Below are 24,003 nucleotides of genomic sequence, written 5' to 3'. Positions count from 1 at the left end.
GTCTGCTGGGTATTCTATTTAGTATTACTGTTTTCTCTCTGATTATGAGAATAAATAATTCTTATGCTGACTGTTCTGTAAACACTTTAATAATTTTTTAATAATTTCATTTTGAATTATATTTTCAGCAGCTACCTGCTTTTATAACAATCGTGGTAATATAGATTGCACCGTAACATACTAGAGGAACTTCAGTATTTATGAAGAAGATAAAGTGCTTGAGGTCTTAATAGCTGCAGTTTAATTGCGTTGATAGTAAATGGGGAATATTCGGAAAATAATTTTGAATTAGAGACTTTGCAAGATTGGGAATTGCTGGTGGGTTTTTTCCTTCTCTCACATGAAGAATGACTTTGCTTTTCCATTTAGTTTGCTTTGTTTCTATATAGGCCAAATACAGTGAAAATCGGTATATGGTGGATAGTCTTGTTTTTAGGTTTGCAATTCAGGCCATCAGTTAAATATAAGCAGTCTTTAAAACCTCATTTAGTTTTAGTAGCTTTCACAGTAATGTTAGCAGAACTATTGTCAGCACCTTTGCTGCGTTATTTAAAGTGCTGACACAAAGGAAGCCTGAACTAGATCAAATATAGATTATTTTTTTTCTTTTCAAAACTGCCGTTCTCTTGTTTCTATCACACTTTGATCATTATAGTCAAATAGTTCCAAGCATATTCTTTTCATTGACTGACTTATTTTTCTTTCAGATACAGTTAGTTCAGATGCACCGGTGCTATTCAGGAAAAGATGGACTGATAGTAACTCTTCTGTGTCTCTCTTGTGACCACGCCAAAGCACCTAAGACCTTCCTAGTCTTGTAGTGTGTGATAAAAGCTTTAACCTCCTTTGCTGTTGCAGTGGTGCCAGTGCAGCTACCTCACCCACTGTTTTCATCATATCATTACTCTTTGTTCCTTTGCTGATTTTTCCTTTTCTTCTTGTGTCAAACTTTTCAATTATTAATTCAATATTAATTTCCAGTTTGCTGTATTTACAGCTTTGATAGTTCTTCTGCATCCTATGCGTTTTGGGCTTTCTGCTGTTGCTCAAGTTCTCTCCTTGCATTTTGGAATGATTGTCTCTCTAAATAGTACTTTCTAAGTAGATCTTTAATGTTACTACTTAACTTTTGTCACAGTTTTCTTTGTCTGTTGAACTCTTACTACAGCAACTGTTTTAGTCTAATTATGACCACCACAGTTATCATACAGTGGCTTTCCAGAGTCTGTGGTTGTCAAGCAGAACCTGCTGTTGTTTTGTGGAATCACAGGATAATGGAAGTCTCTAGATCAACTGCCTGCTGAAAGCTAAAACTAAAGCAGGTTGCTCAGGACCTTTTCTGTTTTAACTCTGAGTATCTCTAAGGATGGGAAATTCTACAGCCCCTCTGGGCTACCTGTTGCAGTACTTAATTGTTCTCTTTGTGAAGAATTTTTCCTTACATGATTGGAATTTTTCATGCTACAGCTTGTGCCTATTGCCTTTTGTCTTTGCTTCTTCAGATGGAATTTGGAGAGTTGATTATTGTCAATACCGTAACTGCACAGAGGAATGTGTAACAAAGGATACCTGTTAATATGCACAGATAAATCTGTGCTCATGAGTTTCACAGTCTGAGCCAAATAGCAGCAAAGTGATTGAATGCAATCTAGCTTGCTAATTGAATTATTAATTTTGCCTGCTTTCACTGAAATAAGAATATTAGCAGAACTAGTGCTAATAGATTGCAGATACTAATAGGTTGCAGGGAGTTTTCTTAGGACATTTGCAGAGTTGGCTAACAACCAGAGAAACAAAAAAGAAACTTGCAAACCCAGGAAACATTGCTATGAATTAATTCTCACTTCACTGGCTAACTTGAAAAATCTGCTAAAATTAATTTCCAATGTTATCTAGCAGGAGAGGTAGCACTGTTACACAGCAGGTGTTTGCAAATAGTTAAAAACAAATAGACATCTGGGTTTTTTTCTACTAAAGTAAACATGTACCAGCTATAAACAGCTCAGAGGTGCAGCACATACCTGCCCAATGTTGTCAGAAGAAACTTATCCTTTGTTTTTTCTAACTGAAGTTCATGGTCTGTTCTCCTAGTTGTATCCATTCAGTATCGAATACACTGTAATAAAGAACTTACCTTTTTTGTGTTAAAAACCAAACAAGCAAAATCACCTTGTTCCCTACAAGTAGCAGTATCATTAAATGTGCCAACAATGTGATATAATGACAATTACTTCCAATTAAAAGCCCCCTCATAACTTTCTTTCCTTCAACTTCTTACCTCAATTAGAAATTTCATCTCTGTAATACCTGTTGATCCAGAGCTTGGCAGAGCTTTTTTATTTTGAAAAAGATTGGAGAAAAAAAGACCATTCAGAAAAACATGCCAAATGTTGTATGTCGTCCTCAAATACAGACTGTAAACTATCCCTGTGCTGTTCAGGAAAAATGTGGTAGGCTTCAGTGGATGGGAGAAAGGGAGACCTTCAGGTTGCTTAACTGGAAAGAGAATGTCTTGCGTTGCTGCAGGGGTTTGCACTGAAATGTTATGGGAAAGTTTTTAAGTGATTTGGGGCTGTGAACTGATGACCTTTTCTAGAGCTGTCTGTACTGGGGGGAGAGGCTGCTTACCTCTCTTCTGCTGCTGGTAGTTACCATGTTTTCAGACTTGCTGGTTAGGGATGCTTGTCTGAGCGCTTGGCACGAGCATTGTGGTCTGTGTGCTGTTTTGGTAAGCTTTTTAACTTAACTTGGCTCAGGAAGAAGTACAAGGCATGCTCTTGTTCTCATTTCTTCTTAAACTTGTAGTTGTACCTGAAATTATACCATTTAACTTCTGAGCAATTTCTCAATATCTGACATGCCCATTCAGGCTAGATTTGTCATTCCATTGATTCCAATGGGCTGTTACTCAAACCACTATTGGTATGAACTTTTGCTGTGGTTGTGCCTGTTCCCGTGTTCTTTGGTATATATCCTCAGGAACGTATCTGTTGTTCATGCCCTGCCCACCCCTTCCTGCTGTGATATTAAGTTCAGTTTGAGTGGCCTGTTGTCTAAAGCAGAAGCAGTCTTGATTTACTCTTAAGTGTGATTTCTGTGGTTCTTAGTATCTTACTTGATCTCAAGCGAGCACCTGAAGAGTCTGGTAGTAGTTGGAATAGATGTTTTTAATTGGTGATAAGGATATATTAGCCTTTAAGTAGAAGCTTGCAATATGTGGACAGATAGGTTCTGCCAATTAATTCTAACCATCTGACAGCCTGGATACATTTTGTTGTTGCTGTATGCTTGTTCTCCATACATTGAAGCCTGTTGACACTCTGTCTTGCTGGAAGGTGTCACTCTAGCAGGAAAGCATGATGGAAAACAAAAAACAGCAAAGAAAATGCAGGTTTCCCTTAGGGCAATAACTTTTGCTTTTATGTAGCAGCCATTTTCTGATAGGACACAGAATACCTTACTAAGCTTTCAAGTTCCTTGAATTTTTTCTTCGTGTGTCTTCCCATTTTCCATGCAAGGCATCCAGAGACGTTTATGCCTTTTTCTGCTTCATTAAAGGACTTCCTTGGAGGAATAGTTTATTTTCTCTTTGTGACTCTTTCTACTTGGCTTGTTTTGCATAGAATTACAAAGATAGGGGGGAGGTTAATACTACTACTCTTTTCAACAGGAACATAATATGTGCTTATGTGTTTTTTCAAGACTCCTGTACTTAAGCAGGCTTGAAGGCAGGATCAGAGAATGTAAGTAAATACAGCTCTTACAGACATCTGGTTTATAGACAGTAGGTATTTATCAAGCAAGACAAAAGTCTTGAAACTTTAACATATAAATACAAATAATCTCCTGAAATCTGATCACTCATAAATGTGCACTGATCTGAAACATTCTTCAAAACTGTAGCAACGACTTATTCTTGACTTTTGTAGTGCCCCCTTAGAACACCTTCATCAGAATCTCTCTGAAAGAGATTTGCTTCACTTTGGCATAATATTAACATGGGCAACAGGAATGTCGCTGTCAGGAATGATAGACCTATGGCATTTTGAAGATAAATAAGAAGGCAGTGTTACTTAGACTAGTATTATTTATATTATATAAAGACTGACTTCCATGTATATTTTTTAAAAAATAGGCTCCCCTCAAGAGGCCATTAGTAAGGATTTGAAGAATTTTATCATTTGGGGGGGGTGGTGGTATCTGAAAAAAGAATGGTTAAGTGGTGCTTCAGAAGAACTAAAGGCGTTAAGATATTAGTAATAAACTTTTAAATTTTATACTAACAAACCATTCTAGCATGGTTCTCTTCAGGCTTTTGTAAGACAAGTAACTTTTGAAAAGTATTGAAAAATATGTTATACAACTTTTTAATGCTGTTTTGTCTTGTTCTACAACAAAATGAGCGGAAGCTATTAGAAGCTTTTTATTTTTTTTAGACGGTCTCTTTGTCTTCCTAAAGGAACATGGAGAATGCTTTTTAGGCTAATGTTTCTGTGAAACCCTCATTTTTCATGTTTCAAATGGTAAAGATATCATTCCCGTGTATGAGAGATGGATCTAGGCCACTGCTGCTTTTCCTCAGAAAAGAAGATTCCCCTAGACTGAAGAAGAAACGTGAGGCACTGGTGCGATGGTTTCAGAACTGGTTTTCAATTCTAAATTTGCAGCATCAGCTTGAACAAGGTCACCATAGGGATTTGAAGAGCAGACCAATATGTAAAGAAATTAAAACTCTTTCTGCCATCTGAAACATTGTGAGATGTGTGCAGGAGGAAAAGCTATCCAAAGCTCAGAGATCAGCAGTATTCTGAAGACCTAAGAGACATGCACCTTTGACTTGTAATGCAGTGGTTTTGTGTATCACACAAGATTTCTGGCTTGGAGGTTTGTTTTGTTATAATGGATGGAAATAACTTCTAGACTCTGCCTATGGCTGCAGATGTGTTAAAATTCTTTTCGGTAAACTGTTTTCAGTGCTTTGGGTGAAGGCATGTAAGTGATTCCAGGTTAAGAGGTTTTGGCTAGTTTCCATTGCCAGGCCCTGGGTTAAGAACTTCTATCATCCTTTAAAATAAAGCAACTTGAGTCCTATTCCAAAGAAACTAAATGGTAAGTCCAATGTAGACGTAATTTGTTTTGTGAATAATTTATTTACCCTTGAATAAGAGAAATGCTAATTGTTGGTAAAAAGGCTGCCTAGGTGAGGTAGCCACTTATGGGATTCTTGTGAATTTAAATACATATCACTGTTAGAAAATTATAAAAAGTGGCAAGTATACCAGGGAAGTAACAGAATGTAGATATAATGGCATATGTAATGAAAATTTACTGAACAATAAAATAGATATTGACAACACAGATTTCTTTCAGAAAGACAAATGACACATGACATAATGGAAACACGAAGTGGTAGTGTTTTGTGTTACAAATAAACAACTCCCTTGAGAAACTTGAAGCATCTTGTTAAATGGGGGCATTGCTTCTGCTGTATTGAAATGCACGTGTTTACTACTTTTTTCTGCTTTTCTTATGACAGCATATTTATATTAGGAAAATGTTTTATTTGATTCTTCTGAATGCAGCTACAATGCTGAAAGTTCTCACATTGGCATAATTATTCTTCCTTAGTAATTTCTGTGCTCAGAAGTCTGATCAGTGGTTGCATCTTATTTCTCACATGTAGTTGGGCCAGTGCAGACCTTGACTTATGTATGTACAGATTATATGACTTGTCTGAACATTAACTTTGAATTCTGGTCGAAACTGAGGTTTAAATCAATTATCTGTGTTCTCTCTTAAGCTAGACTTCTAAGCCTAGTAATGCTTGGATCACAGCTTTATACTTAAATATTTAGAAATACTCAGCATTGGTCTAATTTGATTAATTTTGAGAAGGTGTCTAAAAGCTTTCTCTTTCCATATACAGTGGTTTCTGAAACGGTGGAAATACATTTTTTTTGAAAGATTTTTGAAATTATTCTAGTATGTGTGAAATACCTGCTATTTCATTCTTATTCAGCTTGGCTGTGCCAAGCCTGTATGTCTTAGTGTCTTATTCCTATAGTAATACATTTATGCCTAATGTAGATCATGGATTATGTGAAACGTTATTGGAATTTATGGGAAGTTATGAAAATATCTTAGAATGATTTTGCATTTGCTCCAAGGTTCTGGAGGTCAAGATCCTGTCTTTGATAGGATATTCAAGAACTAAGACCACCTGCTGTTGTGTTCCAAGAAAAAGGGAGAGGAATTATGTAATCTCCAAGGACACTTCAACTGTGACTATCAGGCTGGCTTAAGCATACCAGCTATAGACCCGTAAAATTATTTGTGCAAATCCTATTTGTATAGGTGCTTAAATATCTGCTTGAAAACCGTGATGTAATAATTACCTTTGAAACATTTGGACTGAGAGAGATGCTAATAAAAGCAGGGAAACAGAAAATGAAGGGTGCAGTGTTGGCCTTGCATTACCTGGCCGTACTGCAGAACAAGCTGTTATGTGCTGTTCAGATAAGCTTTCAGTACAGTAGTGGAACTGCCAGAAGAGGTAATGAGGTTTGCTCAAGATCTCGACAGCAGACTACAGTAAATGGCATAGATGGCGTAACATTTCAGTGAACATCTGTCAGTGTTTTAAGGGAGTGGATACTTCCATGCTAAGTGGGTAAAACCTTTTTGTCTCATCTTAATTAATAATAGCATTTTTCCTTCTTACCAACTTGAATGAGAAATTTTGAAAGCTGGCTTTCCTTTATTGAAGGTTTTGTGCTTGTTTTAGGAATGCATGGCAAATGGGTTACCTTTAGAAAATAATCAGGCATACACTTTTTTCAAATTATTTGAGCACACTGCTCTTTAGAGTGTAGAAATTCAGATATATGGCTTAGGCATCTGTGTGTTTAATGATGTTGTATACCATATAATGTTCTAGGTGTCATAGTGATCTAGGGGAACTGGCACATACAGGCTTCCAAAGTTCTTGCTATGGATTCATGCATGAAATGTTCTAAGATTCAGGTAAGATTCATCTCACCTAAAGATATCATATGTTGTTTCTTTTTAGTGTCTGTTCCTTATTTTTGCAGATCTTGGTGCAAAATTCTGATTACTTAGTAGAGGTCAACAAAATAACTAAAAAAAAATCAACATTCTTCTTTCGAACCATACAACTGTAAGTCTTGCACAGGTTCACAAATTATTTTTCCTTCTCAGAAAAGCTAATTAGACATTGATTTAAGCTTGCATGACATGAAAACACTTCAAAGATGTGATTATCAGATTTCGGTGAAATCTGACTTTGTTTACAGTTACATAGGATGTAGGTGAAGATTAACGGAGAACCAGACTGGCAAGTATTAGAAGAGTCTAGCATTACCTTACAAGCATTTTTACCTGCTGTGTTATTCTCATGGAAGATACAGTAGGCATGCTGAACAAGCAGAACAGTTGAAATATACATAAACATATAAAAAAGTTAAATTACTGTGTGATTTTTACAGAGGGCAAAATCATAAGACTGTAGTTTAAGACTGAAGTGTCTGAAGAGCTTCAGCTGTTTTGAGAGTGGTTTTGGTTTCCTTCAGTTTTGGGATGGATTGGAGCTCCTTCCTAAAGAAGGCCCTTGAGACCTCCTTCAGGAGAGATACTGAGTTGATTTCCTGACCTCTTGTTGGCTTTAGGGAGCCAGTTCAGGTAGAAGAATTAAAATAGCTGCCACTTCTTGTCTACCTGTATTAGTGAAAAATATCTTTAGCCTAAGAGTAAGGTGGTGCTTCGGCAGTGTTGCTCTTGTAGAAGCTTTACTATTATCATAAATATTTAAAAAAAAAATTATCAGTAAATTGAACTTTTTGCAGTATCTTGCGTAGAATCCAGTTACTAAAGAACAGCTGTTACTTTAACCTGCAGCACTTCGTTAGCAATTTATATGCAAAAAATGAAGTGAACTAGTTTAATCCAGTTCCCCTTGCCTCCTCTCCCCCAGGATGGGCATCTTCTCCTATCTCATCTTTGCTTTTACTCATCTTTGGGATGACAGATGTGATGGATGTGCAAGGAGTTCAGAGTTATTGCCAGGGCTTTAAGCTTTTTTTGGTTAAGTATCATGCTTTCAAACATTTCTTTCTTTGTAAATTATTTTTCAAACTACAAATAACAGCAATAAAAAGCTTCATTAAATAGTTTGAAAATGTGTAATACCAGATCATGCTGACTTGCTACCCACAGGATGTCATTTTCATCTAAAACTAGCTAGGAGTCCTGAGTAAATAACCAATTTTTCTTCTGTATTTTAATTAATATGAGCCATGTTTAATGTGTCTCACCATGGCTTTGCCAGCAACCCAATTTCTTTTTGTTTTTAAATGACCCCTTTTTAACACTGTGCTATTGGTGAAGGAGCGAGCTCCTTCACAGGATGTCTGCCTTAGGAACAAGCTTTCAGTGTTCTTGTTTTCATTCTCTTGCTCACAGGTAACATAGAATTCTGAAATGTTTTGGTAGTTTGTCATGTGATGATCTTTGGTTTCTAATGTAGGAAACTTCTTGTTTCTCAGCTGGGGAGATAGGCCACACTACAAAGGAACAAGTCCATTACAAGCGAGACCCAGAGTAAGGACCTAGTGAATAAGCGTGGCCAGTTCTGTGCTGCCTGTGCGCAGAGCTAGTGAGATGTATCCACTCCCTGCTACTGGAGGGGGATTGCTGGGGGTTATGTGGTGTGGAAATAACCAGATGAAGATAGCATAGCTTGGAAGGGTGACTGCCACTGCTGCAGCCTGTCGTGAGGAAGAGTGGTGCCTTTAGCTGATGTGGAGGGAAAGGGTGTGAGGAGTTGCAACCCCTCCCATGCGTTGAGAAACAAGCCAGGAACCTCTGGTCTATGTAGAGGATGGATGTGGTAACCAGTGGGAAACTATGGTACTTCTGAGTTGAGGGGAGAAAATATATTTGTGAAGGATCCTGAAAGTGAAATCCTGTTTTCAGTGGCCGTCCATGTACATCATTTATATCTATAAAGACTGTCAAGACCAGACCCATTGCCTTGACCCTTAAGATAGATTTGGAAAATATCTTCTTTTTTAGTGGTGGGTTGTTTTAGTTTTGGTGTGGCAAACTTGTCTCTGTGTGAGATATTTATGAAAAGGAAAATTGTTTCTCAAGCTTATCTTGTACAGTGAGCTGTACAAGCTGTAAATGGACCTGCTCTTCTCTTCGACTACATGCTTTCATATGGCAAAAATACAACTAGGTATTAACTTCTGCTCCAGATGCAAAAAGTGCCAATTCAATGGTATCTTACCCCTGGACATTTCTGGTTTTGTTTCCAAAATAAGTGACACAAATGCTAATGTAGTTCAAGCAGCTGAGTAAAATGCCTTTTCTGTGTGCAAATATTGTCTTCCTCAGTAGGTGATAATACCGCTTTTTGCTCACTGGTCCTTTTTGCTGCATGTAAACTCCAACAATTGTTGCTGTAATGATTAAAAAAAAAAAAATATACAGTGGCCTGCACATGAGTCCTTAACACCTTGTACCTGCAATGGATAACCTTTTTTTAAAAAAGGCATGATATAGTGTCCATAATATGAGATTATTTTTCAGTGTTGTTACTGGTTCATTTAATGTACTTTCACAAATACAAGAAGCTTACAATTTATGTGACATTGATTCTCAGCAATGAGCAGCTTAAACATGCATGCAGAAGTTGGATTCAGTTTAAAGTTGTGCTTCTATGTTGTCCATGACCTACACAACAAACACCAGCAAATCTTTTTCAGATAATGTATGCAACTGAAGGATTACTTTCTTTTTGTATAAAACTTAGATTACTGTTGTGAAATATTAAAATTCAGCTTTTGATGCATTGGAATAAAACCGTTGCTACTTCAGTAGTTGAAAAATTATTTGAATGTTTGTATGGGTTTTTGCTTGTCTTTGATATTACAAATAATAATAAAGATACATATTTCTTAAATTGTTTATTTTGTCATTGAGGTTTGTGGAGGGAAGAGGTTATTTTAAGCTTTTTCATGTCCAAAGCCCTGTAAGTTCTGAAGTGTGCATTCAAGCCTTATCTTTAAAAACGTCTAAGGTTGCAGTCATCAACGTAAATTTGTATTTTGTGTGTTAGAGCATTCTGAAAAATAGTGATTACTTATTTGGATTGCAATAATATTGTGAGTTTGCCAGCTGCTGGAGTTCCTCCAGGTACTAGTTAACTGAGGACATCCCTGGGTTTACCTTTTTTCCTTCTTTCCTACTCTTGACATCTGAATGCTCCGCAGACATCAATGAACTGGCTCTCATTAGAGCCACAGAAAGATCAAGCGATATGTGAAAAAACTAGTCTTGAAGCCTGTGAGAGAGCAAAGTACTGAACTTGGGTAACATGAATCTCAATCTAGTGACTAGATGATAACGTTATGCTTGCTGAGTAAGGTCTGGAAAGGAACTTTATGCAAAATGTAAACTAAACAAAGTAAAGTTTCTATTTTTTTTAACTTTTTATTTATTTCTAAGCAATTTCAAACCTCAGAGTTATCTGTAGTATAATTTGAACTTTCTTCCATGAAAGGGGCAGTTCAGGAAGCAAACCTCTCCAGGGATGATCTTAAAGAAAAGCATGAAGTTTTTGGTGTTTTCCCCCCCCTCTTTTTGGAAAAAATATATCTTTAGCTTTTGGTGTTAAATAAAGGAATGAAAAAGAAAAAAAAAAAAGGAAAATAAAGAGAAACGCACACCCTGGAGCAGTCACTGAGGAGACTATCATTTATATTTAAGATAATTGTGGAAGGCGGTAGAAGAGAGTTTTAAAAGATTCGATGCTACTGCCTGTTTTCTCAGACTTCCTGCTGACTGCTGATGACAGCTGCTTCGTTGAGATTATTGGTTGTAGCTTTTATTGTAAGAGTTTTAAAGCTATTTATAAATAATGTATGAACAAACCAAATGGTAGCATATCCATATCTGTGCTTCGTTAGTAAACAGGCTTACAGGAATATACTGACTTTCTAAACTTACAATACTTAAAGCCAATCCTTAACGAAAATCCATGCAATAAATTTCTTCCATACTTTTGTCTCCAAATTACACCTCTATACTCCTATGGGTGAGTTTTCAATGGGAAGCTTTGAACAAAAACAATGGGAAATAGGTGATGTGACAAGAATCTCCAGATTTCTTGCGTAATTTTTTAAAACTAAGTTTCTTTGACAAGTGAATTTCATTTTACTGCAACTTGTACTCAAACTGGAAATTCCTGTACTTTTTGATTAGATGGTGGAGACGAAAACAATGCATGGCCTTGGAAGAATCATGGTGCGACTTGGCTCTGGCAGCAATGCTGTCTTTGTATGTGGACTACTAAGTTAGTTTTTTGTTTGGCTTCACATATTTCTTTCCTTCCTTTGTGTATGTTTGTGTCTTTGTGGTCTTACTTGCTTGTGTAATTCTATACCTTCAGTTCATTCATGTTCTTTGTGGTTTTAATCTTGTACTGCCAGTTGATGGGTATAAGACACAGATCTTTCCCACAGTTGAGTGATCCATGGTAAATCCTTTTTGCGGATGTGAATTCCTGGGTATAATAATGTTGTTTGTTTCAGTTACAAATCCGTGGGATTCATAGAATGTGAACTCGTCATCAGCAGTTAACCATGTTGGCTCACTGTAGGGTGCCTTCCTGTTAGTAGGCTGGGAAGAGTCTATTAGGATTAGATTTAGGTCTGTTTTCTAAATGGTAAGTAACTTTTTGCAGCTTATTTATATCTTTAATTCCATGTCTCTGTTAAATGCATAGGATGCAATTAGCTGAGGGGCACGGGGTTTGTTGCATTCTGAAAGGCATATAACTCCCCTTTCTCCTTTCCATCCCTGTTTCCCTAGCCCCCTCAAAAACCATAAAACCCACCAAACAAACTCTAAACTCCCAAGAGGATAAAAGGACTTTAGACTTGGGATGAATCTTATAAAAACTTATTCTCAATGTCGTCTTCACTAAGATATGTGCAATCACCTGTACTGTATTATCTCCTATTTGCTTACTGCTGCACAGTTTCACTGATGTAGAAATGTCTGATGGAAAAGAAATTCAAGATTGCTGCCTTTTTACTGCATTGAAAAATACCTAGACTTTTACAAAGCTTTCAGAAAATTATTTGCAGTCCATTTAGGGAATCTGGCTGAGCTATTAATAGATAAGTCAGGTCTTTGCTTGTCTGAGGTATCCTTGAAAGTAAAGAATGCAAAAGGCTGAATTTTCTGCTTGAATTTAACAGCTGCAGTTGTTCCAGAGTGAGCACTGAAAAAAAACTACTGCGTGTTTTTCTCCAGATCTTCTTTGCTGAAATGATAATGAGGACTGCTAAGGGCATTTATTTTTGATAATATAGAATGATAATTTTACTTTTAAGGTAACACTCTGTTTTAGGGACCACTTTCTGATCTGAGCTTTCCTTAGGTACTCACCCACAAAAATATCAATATTTTCAGCTTTTGAGATTTAAGGATAGATTAGATCTTGCCTTTCTACTTTTATGATTAGTAATCAGGTTCTATATTCCCTGTGGCCCTGGAGGGAAGGGAGCATCTTAAACTCTGGGCCTATGAGCCTATGAGTTGTGCAGATCCAGTGGTTAACCTCACAGTGGGGAAGGAAAAGTGTGTATAAGTACATGTTCATGTAGGCCTATATCTTATATATTGTGCTTCCTTCCCACTAGAAGGTCCATTATCCAAACTTGAGAGCCTTGTGTTGTGAGAAAGGGAATCTTGCGGTTTGTGCTGCATTTATCACTTGCAAACATTATTTCTCATTTCTAAGTATGGGAGGCATAAATGAACAGCTGAGTGCCAGGTGAAGCTTTCAAATGAATTCAGACTTATCCCAGATAGATTGTGTGTCCATCTTTTAAGCTCTATGGATTAAGCCTTGCGCTCTCTTGGGGAAACCATAGAAGATTAAAGCTTTGGCCCAGACTTCAGTTTTAGCAGGGCATGATGAAGGCTGTTTCATCTGGGTGCTGTTTTCTTATTGCAAGCAGGTCTCCAGATACTTTTCTGGGTAAAACATGAGTGTGATTTGTGTAGAGGTTGTGGTGTGGAAATTACTTGGTTTTTGAATTTTTGGGTTTATCTGAAAAAAAAATTCTATTTGAGTTCTGCTTGAGATATGATCTCTCCAAAAGGAGGGCCAAGCAGGGAGTGTATGGTATGAATTATGTATTTCCATAAAGTTTTTGTCTTAGGTTAGACAAGGGCTAAATATGCTTCACGTTGCTCAAAGAGCTCTTGCCTTTGGACCACTTGATTATCTTAACTGGGAAAGTACAACTCTGTGGTGGCAGGTCTGAGATTGGCAAAACTCTGTAGATCTTAGACATAGAAGAACAAAGAATGGGATTGAAGTAAATTGACCCCAGATTTTGTTGGGGAAGGTGTCTGTATAGATATTGTCAGTGTGGATTTAATTCCTTATTAATCAAGGTTAAAAACACTGCTTAGAGGAGATATACCAGAAGTCTTTAATCTTCTGGAAAAAAGCTCTTCCTAAAATGGATGATTAAAAAAACCTAACAAAATACTCTCTGGTGTTCAAATGGCCTACATCTTCAGTTTAAATGAAATAGAAGTTTCAAGAGAGGTTGCAGAACTTTCTGTTGTATTGTTCTATCTGCTATGACAAATTCTAAAATCCTGTACAGAGGTGTAATGAAATCAACCTCAGCTGAAGTTCACTAAAACATTAGTAACTACTTTTATCTGTTAGCTTCTTTCTCCAGTCTCTTCCCTAGTTTTATTTTTATTTTTAAACTTACTTTTAGAGCTTTTTTCCTCTTCTAAATTCCAATTTTAATTCTGGTATTACTCTAGTTTGCTTCATTAGCTTTTTCACTGCTAGTTTTCTTTTCCCTGGTCCAATGTTATTTTACATGATCTGAACTTCATTAGAAGATTATTGTGCCCTCATTAGACCCTAGGTGCTTCTCATGAGTGGTTTCTCATTGGCTGCCATGGTGTTTACTGGGCTGATGGCTTTTAAAAAGATTTCAGTAATGTCCAGAGATGACTTTGAGGTAGACGTGCTACAAACTATTTTGCCTTCCCCTTCCTCTCACCTATAGCTAATAATGAAGTGTGTGAAATGTGGAAGTGGGACTGTAATTAACAAAAACCTCCCCAAGGATTTTGTAGAATTACAGAAAAAAAGTAGGATCTTTAATAGTTTTCCACTGTAAAGATTTGGAGTATTCCCCTAATCTGAATCTATTGGAGCAAATGGGATGGCTTAAAGGATGGAATGTAGCAGATGTAATATTTCATGTGTCACCTGTTTCTCAAGTTACAATCCTGACAATGGTGTGTTTAACCTGCTTTGCAGTTTGTAATGGTAAACTAACCCACCAACACTGACATAATAATTTGCATACATGTTTCATGTTGGTAGGAAAAGGAAGGACCAGGGGTATAATAAAGTTGACACTACTCTGCCTTTTTGCTCTATGAGATGTCCTTCAACTGTAGGCTTACTTCCGTTAATGTGGAGAAATCTGTTGGTATCTTTCTGTGCTCTGCTGTTGGACCTTTTAGTCATGTTTGTTCTCATATTTTTGCTGGTTTTCATTCTTTTTTTCACATCCTCCTCCGCTTTCCTTCCTGCTGTTTTTTTCCTAGCTCTAAAATATTTAATGATTCTTAAAGTTCAGGGCAACTTTGATTGACATAGTTAATGCAGACTCCTAACAAAGTTCAGAGGAGTTTGGGAATGGTAAAGAAAAGACTGTGTGGGTGAACAGTTTTGTTACAGTTGATGGCATTCCCACTAACAAAATAATTTAAAAGATATGCTATTAACTCTTTTTAGATATTAGAAGTAATCAGGTGTTTTGGAATATCTCTGGTGTCAGAAGTATGGGGGAGGAGGGGTGTTCTGCACCAGTTTCTTCTTCCTTCTGTCTGTAGAAAGATAATGTAATGACAGCTCTCTCTTCTGGGTTTGTGGTCAGTGGGAGAAGATAGTAATGTGCCCTTCACCTAGAAGCCCTCAAAGTACAGTTGTCATTGAGTGTTTTTGGTGAACGCTTCAGTGTTTGTTCCCTTGTGGTTGTGCTTTTTTAAGTATGAGTGAGAGTAACATGGACTTTGAGAAATAATGCTGATTATTTAAAGAATCACTCATGATAAAATATCTGTTTCTGGGAATTAGTGTTCCAGTAGATTAGCATTATTGATCATTCTCTCCTCACGTACTCTACAGATTATTTTAGAAATCTGAAGCTATTATTCTTTTCTTGTCTGATGTAATTACCAGTACAAGGAATAATCTAATTAGAAGACAACAAGGATGCATTCTAATTGTTCTAATAAATTATGTTAATGCTTTATGCTCGCAGTCAGGTTTAGTAAGAAATCATTTGACAAAGTGACAGCTTGTCTTCTAGTGCTAGCAAATATAACTTCAGTTTTCTCTGTCTGAAGCTTACTGGTAGTAGACTTGAAACCTTGTATTAGAGGGTTTGGGCTCTTCAGGTGCATTGCAGATTCTTAAAAATCTTTTCCCATCTGGTATTGATAGTGCCAGTAAACTGCTCTGTGTTTAGTTGTTGGGGAAATCAGGCGACTTGCTAACTTACCCTATGCAGTTTTTAAATAGTGCAGTAGGACAAGAAACAGTCATTCAAACATCAGACCACTTCTGAAGGATTTAGTACTGAAATATTTAATGCTAGTCTGGCCTATCCACTGAGTCTTTTCCAAGATATGTAACTGTACCTGGGACAAAGTGCACTTAGAGTGTGTGCAGATGTTTAGTCTCTGTTTAGCAGTTTCTCAACCTTTTCACAGATCAGAGCCATTCTAGTCTGCTGTGCAGGACTGTAGAGTTGAATCTCTGTAATAACCACATGCATGCTTCTGATGCCTATGGAAAACTGACAGTGGCCCCCCATCTGCCTAATGATTGGGATGGCATTACTGAGCACATGAGTGTACATTACCATGAGAGGATCAGAAGACCTGCTAGGCTATAGGTAATTAACCCAGGACTGAGTTCATTGCTTAAAACTTATAAGATCATGCTTATGGCAACATGAGAATGACCAATATACATTAAAACCACATGAAACATAGCAATTGATAGTGGGGATGGGGTTGAGGAAAGAAGAGGTCACATGGATTTTAAGTATATTCTACTCAACTCCTCATATTAGAAATTTCTCTCCCCTGCATACCACCCTTTCATCTGTCCAACAATGTTTTCAATTTATTTCCTTTTGCTGACAAAATATTTCTGGCCACTTAAATCTATTAAGTGTTCTCTCTTTCTCCAGAAAGTGATGGAGTACTCAGTTCTCACTAAACTGATCTCTGCATTCGCTCTTAATTAGATGAAGTACTGAAGGTGGCATTACTTTTTTGTAGTAGTATTATGTCTCCAGGTCAGAGATGAGTGCCTGCATGATCTATGATTAGTAGCATTAATGGGCTATTTTACTTGCAATTGTTGGCAACAAAGGGTAACAAGAACTCAGACTATTAATAAAGTCCTTTATGATATAATTTAGAAACCTTTTCCCTAGACTTTATTTCTGTTCTTCTATTATTTTTTTAAATGGAACACAAGGTAGAGGTAGAATAATTTAGAATTATTTTGGCCGTGCCTGAGCTGCTTATGCTTAGTACATATGCAATAAAGAGTTTAGAGTTAGGTGCTGCCAACCTGAGAAGATCTGGATTACCTTTACTGGGTTTGTGCGAAATTGAGGGAGATGGAGAAAGGATTGGTAAGGGTCATCAGTAGACAGAATATAAGGAGACTTTAAGACTGCTTAACTTCTCTCTAAACGCTCTGTGTTCAAACTGCAGACTTTACAGTTGGAAGGCCTGCCATAACTAATCAACAAACCAAATTTATTTAAACAGGCTTTTAGAAGTTAGAATGATGGTAAGGTGGTGAAAGTTTTAAATGGCAGTGAGTCAAAGTAGAAATTAGTTATCCTACACCAGGTTAGTTCAATGTATTAGCTATGAGACACTGTTACATATAGGAGGGATGTAAAAGAGATGCAATTTATGTATTTGAGTAAAAATAATATTGGTAAAAGATACATCAATCCTTCTGACAGCTAGATGAAATTGCACTGGATTGCTGTCTGCCTCTAAGCTGTGTGGCATCCTGCTATTAAGTAGTCTTTCTAATTGTGTGTATGAAGAAATACCTTGTCCTTCATTTGCTTAATCTAAAATTCAAATGCTTATTGCAGTGTGCAACTGTATTAGAAGTACTTAGACAAATTAAATGATTCAGTATGGTAGCTTTAAAGAGTCTAATTTCTATGTGGGGAATAATTTTTATCATCTGGCAAAAAGACAAAACATGAATTTTATATTGGCTGCTTTTTTGGTAACATTCATGTTGCATGGGGTTTGCTTTATTGTTAATTCAAACTCAAAGCATGGACCTGTTTTTAGCTCATAAATGCTTAATTAACGTTACAGATTTTTAATGCACATACAGATACTAATCTGTCTACTCTGTTCTGAACTTCTCCTTTGCATACAGGTTACTGTGAGCTCTGCTGGAGCAATTCTTGTATTGGTGCAGTTTTGAAGCATGATTTCATTTGTGATTTGTACCTAACTGCCTCTGTAGTGCCATTATGGTTCTTAACATAATTATGTATGTACCGTGTTTAAAAATATATACGTGGTGGATATAGTACCTGGAAGGTACCTGTGGTGTATTCAATTTGTCAGTAACTTTTTTGTCATCGTCTTCTGTTGCTGTGAATATTTATGAAAAAGAAGAATTTATCCCTTGAGAAGTTTTGGTCTCTTTCCAGTCATGAAGCAGGCCTTTGACCTTTACTAGTATTTGTTTTGAAATACTTAAAATTCACAAACTTAAGAAGAAAATGGTATCTAGGCTGCATATTCACTTATTGATAACTAGTATTGACTAGTGGAGTTGGGTGAAGTTGCTTCTAGGATTGAAGCAAATTCCGTGTATGGCTTCCAGCAGGCCACTGCCTCAGGCTCCTTGGGTGGATGAACACAGGTTGTAACACGGTTCTGAAGGAAAGCTGCAGATTGCTGCTGGTAAAAGAACTTTCTCCTTTGTTCATATTTTCTACCTAACCTTGAGAACCTCAGATGTCATACTTTTATTGCATTCCTTTTGGATAAATCTGGGCTGCTTTGAAGTTAACAGAAGCTTTGCCACTGATTCTAGGAGATCTGCAATTCATTGCTATTTATAGTTTAGTTCATGAATTTAGATTGCAGAACACTAGGTTTTCTGCTTTTATTTTTGGTGTTGGGTTTTTTTTTTCCAATTATAAGAGGAATAAAGAAAAAATAGTTAAAGTAACTCTGCATAAGGCAGCTATCAATCCAAATTTTTTTTCGGGCATGCAGGGAGGTGATCAGTGCTTCCACATGCTGCCAACAACTTGTTGTAAATCCTTTATAGGCTCTTAGAAAGCTAGTGCATAATTAACCTTTGCTTGAAATTATTCTCTTAACCAGAGAAGAAACCTCCCCAGATATGCATGAAAAATATAATGGATGTTTCCAGATGCTTTTTTCCTGATCATTTTATGGCTTATTCCCAAGTGAAATTGAAAACCGTCAGGGTAGCAGCAGCCAGCTCTGGGAGGCAACTGCCTGATCAGTGTATTTGAGACCTTGTGGTTTCTGTACAGCCTTCTGTACAGGCCAAAAGTGTGTTTGCTACTTTATAGTGTGTAGCAAAATACTGTCTGAAATCTCTGGTGTAGCCAAGACATGCTCTTCACTAAAGAAAGGTTTATTCAGGAAAAAAAATGCATGAAAGTCAAAACCCATTAGATAGTTCCAGGAATGGGGTTAGAGTAGTGGATGTGGGACCACACGCGGACATAAGCTATATGTCTGTAAGGTTATCAAGTTATTAACGGGACACTTCAGTTGTAGCCTTTGGGCAAATATTTGTTGAAACATAAAGGTTTTGTTGGGCTCAGCCTGGTTCCTTTTAGCTGATTCTATTCTCAGTTTCTCTTCTGGTGCATGCAAGCCATCAGCACTTTCAGGTGTTTTTAATACATGGCTCTGGACATACTGGAAACTATCCTAAGTAGAAGAGAAAGTGACTCATGGAAGTTTTTGCCTTATTTGGCCAGGATTCTGAGCATTAGTCTTGTTTAAAATTCACATTTCTCTCTGCTAGCTGAGGTATAGTAGGTACTTATTTATCTTACTGAGCTGGACTCAGCAGGACTCCTGGGAGCTATAGGTTCAAAGTTCAGCCTACAAAAGTTATGGGTGGGAAGCTGTTTCCTGCATTGCATTGACTGCATGTGCTCAGGGATGTTTGGGAGGGAGGGGTGTTGGGTGGTTTGGTTTTTTTTTGGTGGTGGTGCTTTTTGTCTTTTTCTATAAAAGGTATATAAAGATGGCGAGAGAATAGGTAGAGGAACTATTTTAAAGGGGGTGAACGGAATTCCAGGCCTTTCATATGAGAAGCAAGGCACACCCCCAAAACTGGGGGAAGATAAGAAAACGGGGCTTGGATATGTCTCAAGGTGGTGAATCTTTCATGTTTTTCATTTTTCTTTGGTTTACTATGTTCCCTGGCTATTGGGCTTGCAGCAAATCTGGGGATACAAGTGTGTGTGTCTCCTTTAGTTGTCTACTTTTTGGAGAAAATGTTCTTCCCCAGGTACAGTCTCCTTGTAAATGCTGCAGTTTGGCATCCTGCCTATTAGGAAAATAATGGTCTGGGAACTGCAAGCTAAGTCCTGCCTTACTATAAACAAGAGGAAAGCTGATTGCTTTCACAGGTCAAGCTTTACATCATTCTCACAAATGAATACTATAAGTTCAGTGGTCTTTTTTTGTGTTGTTGGCTTTTCTTTACAGAAACTTCTGAAATGAAGAATTTTAGATGAAAATGTGAAATAGCTGTGCCGTGATCAATGCAAGGATCAAACCAGTTCACTCTCCTTCTAATTTGTGGTGACAGTTTTTGCAAATTTGCTGTGTTCTTGTTGAGTATTTATACGCTGTTTAGCACAAGCTAAGTACCTTAAACAATGCACTGTTGAATATTGCAACAACTCCCAAATTCGTCTTCGACAATTTTCAAGAGATCTTCATCTTCCCATGAAAGACTTTTTAAAAATGCTGGGGAAAAAAGGTAATACTGGAAAAACTGTTAAGGCAGAAAACGTGTTTTTGCTTTTGTCCTGCAGACCCCTCTAAGTCTTAGGTGTAAAGATTCTGGACACAGACTGTCTTCCCAAACTTAAGTGTTTTGATATTCCTATTCTTTTGACCTTCCCTAAACACTCAGTTGCAAAAGTTTTTGTATTATCTTCAAGAATCAGAATTTTAGGATGGTCTCATAGTGACCATATAGTCATTGTGTTATAAAAGTACCTATCTTAAAGCATGACAATAAACTATTATGAGGTTCTTCCAAATGGTTTTGAAATTTCTGTATCTCCCAGCTTTCCTAAATCTTACCCAGATGTCTGATAAACACAACATTTCAAGCAGTATACTAGACTTGGCAGACACTAAATTCATCAGAATGTAAAGTACATTCAATGTGTTTATATATCCTCTTGGCATTTTTCTCCTTCCATAGAATCAGCACACTTTGTTACCCCAGTGAGTCCCATTTACTAGTAGGCTGGAATTCAACTACATGAGATACAGTTTAAAAAATCTAAAGCAGCTCGCTAGAAACTTTTGATATAACAAGAATTACTTGCTACTTTATTTCTTTGATTTTCTCACTTGATTGTGTATTATAGTTGGTTTTTAACATCACCAAACTGTGGCGGTAGCTGTTAAATGCAGTATCCATCCTAAAGCCTGCTCTAGTGGAAGCTCCTCTTAAATGACTTTTATTAGCAACTACCACTTTAAGGCTTGTGCATAAGGATTTTAAAAAATCAAAAATTTCATTTTTCAGACAACTATTCTGTGTTTTCCACTTGGTCTATGCTCATCGTACTCCCACACAATGGTTGAACTTTACAAATATTTGAATTTCTCAATGTATTTTCATTTTTCACATGTTAGATATCATAGGTTTGGCAAGCCACATTCTCATAAATTGAATTACTGTAGCACTGAGTAATTAAGCTGCAAACCAGGACCCACTTTGAGAGCTGCCCTACAGACCTACAGGGAAAAAGCCCTCTGATCCAGAGAGCTTAAAGCCTCTAAGTGAAAGGCTGAAAACAATCAGTACGGACAAGTAGGTGGGAGTATGGAAGCACAGAAATAAGGTGTTGGTCAGCATGCTGGGCAGTCCTCTTAAGTGCCCAAACCTTTTTCCGCTGCTAAGCTTTTTGTGGGTATAGATATAGGCAAAGTGAACTTACAAGAAACTGAAGAGGATTTTTTTTTTTAGAGCTATTAAGCAGCTCTCATCCCTGAATTGCATTGTATTGCTTGGATACTCTGCAGCTAATTCTCTCCTTTAATGACTTGTGGACATCACCTGAACAGAAATGAAGGTTAAATCCTGTCTGACTAGCTTAACTAATACAGACCCATTAGCTGTCAAAGGTGTCTATGATTAGCCTTTGGTTTAGCAATTACAGAAAAGTGTTGAATACTTCCACTTGACTTCACAGAGTAAAAGAATTTCAAGGGTTGTCTGCTTGCTAGTGCTTCATTAGAAGAATCTAGTTTTGCATATCTTCATAAAAAAGCAAACTTTGCAACAATAAGTAAAGCATGCAGTAAATCTGCCTGTGTAGTCTTTGGATTTCGATTTTCTCAGAGCAAACTAAAATTGTCAGCCTTTTCTCAGACGTGAAGCACTGAAAGATCTCCGTAGCCAAATTTAAACCTTCTAGCTGACATATTTGCTATGCATATAGGTGATGGACTGAATACATGTCCTAGATGGGTTTGATAAGTTATGTTTGCTCCCTCCTCACAGTTAGGAAGGTCTGACTCGAGTGGGGAGAACGTTATGTTGTAGGTACTGGCAGTATTTTGATTGAGATTTTTGATGCAAGATGTAGTATTAACTTAGTGACAAGTTCAAAAGACTGGAATTAATTATGAAATACTTCATAAGACATTAAAAAAAATTCATCTATGACAGGTAGCATGGTAGGGTTTCAGGGTAACTTTTAGCTTGTAGGCTCCTGTCTCGTGCTTCTGTACATGTTTCTCAGTGTTGTGGAGCTGTATTCATTCTTGCTGGGACTTAATAAAATAGGATGCGCCAATGTCAGTATTAATGAAAATCCGTCCACATTGAAATTCAGATATCCCAGATACGGAATGTATTTTACTAGAAATTGTTGGCAGGAGTATAAATCTTAATGTTATGGATATGTCTAAGGATGAAAATATAGATGTTAATTTTTAAAATCTACAATACTTCAAACAAACAAATCCTTCTTGTTACTGCATTTTTTAAAATGATGGAATATGATTAGTCCCATTATATGGACATGCTTATGTAACAGCTGATAAATATATATGAAACCCTTCCTAGAGAAGATATAGTCTTTATTCCAGTGGTCTTAGTAACTTGCTGAGATGACAAATTTAGGAAAAAAACCCCATACAGTCTGATAAATGAATGTCTCCTCCTCTCCAACATTTCAAATGCCAAATCCATCTAAAAATTTCCTGATGGATATATAAAATTTGTACTTCCTGCTTTGATTTCTCTGTACTTTTTCTGAGCCCTCTTCATCCTCAAAGAGACATGGTAATTAATGATAATCACTAGTTTATTGCTTTAGGTTATAAAGAAAAACCCACCAAAATAAAGTTTCTTGCTGCTCCTTGTTTAAAAGGCTGTCCTGGGTTCTGCCCTGTAAACCTGAGCCTATACCTTTGGGTTTTAAATCCTGTGTTCTTTATTCCAAAGAATCAAAGTGGTGGGCCTTGAAGCCACGCCACGGAAAAATATTCATAAAACTGAGAACCGATGGAGTTTTAATACGATGAGTTGAAATCCTGACTGTAACATTTGACAGTTATTTTTAAGTGTCTTTCATGTGTCTCTCTGCTTTATTCTTCAATAACGATTCTGAGACATACACTGAGGAACAAATGTGTGTGATGTCAAGGAAGGTGAAATAACAGAAATATTAGTATTGTTCTAAAACATACCTGAAATATGTTCAAGTGTAAAGCTTCTTAATTAGTAGATGTCTAGGCTTTTTGTTAATGTTTGTCTCTGTCAGTCTCTTCAAAGCATTGGCTTGAAAACTAGTGTTTATACACACTGTATAGATATATATGTGTATATATATCATATCCAAGTTGGCCTCTAAAGGTGCCTTTATGCTGTCAAATTGCTTAGCTGGAGAAATATGGGGATGCTTTTTGCAGGATAAAGAATAGAGGGGTTTTAATGGGATTAATAAGGATGACAAAATGTTTTGGTGTTTCCTTTTATGTGATGAGGAGAATTTTTTTTTATTAAGATTTCTTTTAACAACTTGGATTCTATAATTATAATGGCTTTTGAAGGAGCACTATTAAATCAGCTAGCCATGAATGGAAAAGAAAAAATAAAAAAGGCAAACTATTCATTCCTGGAACACCAGTGAAAGCACATGGATGTTTCATAGCTCAAGTGAAGTTGGTCTGAATGCTTGTGGCAGTGCATTTTATCCTTCCATGCTCTATCAGCTGAAGGCTGTAAGTTTTGTAACAAAGGTAGGCTTTATCACTTGAAACCGTAAAGAATGTGCACAATAATCTCTCCAGAGACCTGGCACCCTGTAAAATGATCCCCTTCTGTTTGAATGGCTTTGTTAGATGTCCCCTTCTAGTTGAGAAAAAGAGAATCAGCGTTTATCTTCCTTCCCTTGTTCCTGGCAATGGTGAATACTAAAAGCTAAGTGTGACTCTGTGTTGGTCCCTAGTGTTGGGCCACTCTTCAGGGCAGGTCATATGGACTATTCTGTGTTCATAGAATATTTAGGAGAGGAGGATCTAATCTTGCTTGATCCTTAGCCACTAATACAGTCA

This window comes from Gavia stellata, chromosome 12 (assembly GCF_030936135.1).
Source record: "Gavia stellata isolate bGavSte3 chromosome 12, bGavSte3.hap2, whole genome shotgun sequence".
Lineage (NCBI taxonomy): Eukaryota > Metazoa > Chordata > Aves > Gaviiformes > Gaviidae > Gavia > Gavia stellata.
This window is presented reverse-complemented; position numbering follows the sequence as displayed.